The following is a 2466-nucleotide window of genomic DNA, read 5'->3' on the forward strand; positions in this document are numbered from 1 at the left end:
GGGTAGGTCCTCCTAGAGAGAGCAGGGCTGTCTCAGCCACACATACAGAGCAGTGCTTCCCTTATCCTCAGGTTTGTACACACATGGTTGGGAAGGAGCAAGGAAAGGCTTGGTAGGGTTCCATGGGTCCAGGGGTGTATGGGGCAGGAGGAGATGAGCTGCCTGGGCTCCCTTGGCAAGATTGCCCTGCCACCGCGGTTTTGGCTGCCAAAGCTAGACATGGGTGGACCTCAGAGCTGAGGTCAGCACAGGGGGCACACCACCTGTGTGCATTTTGGCCCCTCTGCCTTGGTGCTTGGGGGAACAGGGTGGTAGCACACACGCAAGTACCAGCATCAGCCCACGTCCAGGCCTTGGCTCTCTGGCAGACCCCAGCAGCTCTTAGTGCTCAGGAGCACCCATGAGACAGCCCAGAAGAGCATCCTGTGTTTGCCACTCACAGCCCTGCTGAGGGCAGGAGGCACGTTGTCCACCGCTCATGCCATTGCTGGCAGGGAGCAAAAACCACCCAGGCAAGTTCTCCATGGGGATGAGAATAAGTCAGGCACCACTGGGAGCACTCAGCATTGTCCCTCTTTGGTCTGCTGCTGGCTACAGGCTCTGCTCCATGCTCTGTCTGCCCAGGTCCCCAGCAGGAGACAGCCCAGAGAAGGCAAGTCATAGGCACACCCTGCACCTCTCAGGCTCACTGCCTGGCCAGGTGACCAAGTGTGGCTCCAAAGGAGGAAGACACACGTGCTAATAATGTCAATGCCTGGTGTCTACAGATCATGGATCATGATGTTCTCTGTTGGCATTTTGGTCTTGCTTAGGTTTCATTCAGCTTTTCATAGGTCCATGGCAGTGTCTCCCAGCATATTTTGGGAGCTTTTCTGCAGAGCAGCTAGGCTGAGCTTATCCCTGGACATTCACTTGCTGAACCCAGCAGAAACTTTATAGCTTTTATTTAGCAACTTTTACGCATCAGAGGAAATAGAAGAGCAAGTCAAGCACACAAGAAGATTGGAGTAATTGCTAGACAAGGTTTCACCCAAAGCTGTTGGCTATTCCATGTATTTCTGCAGGGTGCTGTCAGTAAAAAACAACTGTCTGGTTGCAGAGGTCCTTGGTTGACCATCCTGTGCTATGTCTATCCTTCTTGCAGGAGCTTTTTCCAGGACCAGTGAGTATTCATGGTCTGATACCTCTTTGGGGAGTCTTTCTGGGAGCATCTTTGTGTATGTTGAGTGTATGTTGATCCTTTTGCCTTGGTTACTGATAGAATAGTGCATCCTTGGTCATCAGTACCTAAGGCTTCATTATAGCTGGTAAAACAAAAGTGTTAATGAAGTTATCACTGAATTACTCTTATTTAACTATTGTTGCACATTCATATCCCCAGCCCCTGGCAGCCACTGTCCATTTCCTAACAGGTGTGCAGTCTGAGATGGCCATCGTTACGTAAAGGTTAAGAAGAAAGACACAACCAAATAAGCATGGGTAGAGACCTAGACCCTGCAAAATGTTCACGACCATTACATGTTCTATAGCCCAAATGGTCATTCGCTCACTAGTTTCTGTTAAAGGGGTAAGTAATAAAGAGATGGTCAAGAAGGGGTGGCAGTGGTCTGGTGGTCTGGTTCTAGGAGCCTGTGACATGTACAGAGAGCTTCAGCAACAGACATGGAGGCTTCTCTGTGGGAAACAAACAAATTGAGTGACCGAGGCCATGGAAGGATGAGCTTGTTATTGTTTGTCATGCAGCAGAGCATCTTCATATTTTCTCTCTCATATGTCATCATTACCATCAGCAGACTTTTAGAGGAGTTTATTTACCATCAGTGCAGACTTCTTTGAAACAACCTCCTGTTGAATGTGCCTGACATCCAGTATTGGACCCATATGTGGAAGCAGGACTTGTGCAAACAGCCTTTCCTGAAGGGGACTTGCAAAAGCTCAGCCAATTTGTTTGTTAGACTGGCTGCTCTCTGAGGAAGTGCTCCTACCATAAGGAGTATTACCCAGGTTTTACACCCTCCTCCCCTTTATACAGGCTATGTCAACCAGTCTAGCCCCCTGAAAATAAACTATAATTTTTGTAATAACTGGAGATCCTGTCCAAGGGCAAGTAGAAAAATTTCTTGCATTAGTACCCCTCTATCCTCTGCCATCCCTGCAAAAGATAGTTGAGAGCCAAGTAGCTGTTCTGCTTCACTGCCTCTGTGATTTGGACAATACAGGCATGAACTGGAGCATGAGAAACAAGAAGCAGTGTTGTTACTCATACAAGCACCTTACACACTGGAAGGCATTGCAGAGCATCATGAGAAATGTAGACATTAAGCAAGCATTTATTTTTATATCCCATCAAAGATTCTGTCCAGCCCAGTGCTATTTAAGTGATGAATCTCTAAAACTTTCACTCCTTAAGTTTATTGTGATTTTATATATAATATATATAAAATGTCTTTTATTCCTACAAAATTT

This window comes from Acanthisitta chloris, unplaced genomic scaffold (assembly GCF_000695815.1).
Source record: "Acanthisitta chloris isolate BGI_N310 unplaced genomic scaffold, ASM69581v1 scaffold27693, whole genome shotgun sequence".
NCBI lineage: Eukaryota > Metazoa > Chordata > Aves > Passeriformes > Acanthisittidae > Acanthisitta > Acanthisitta chloris.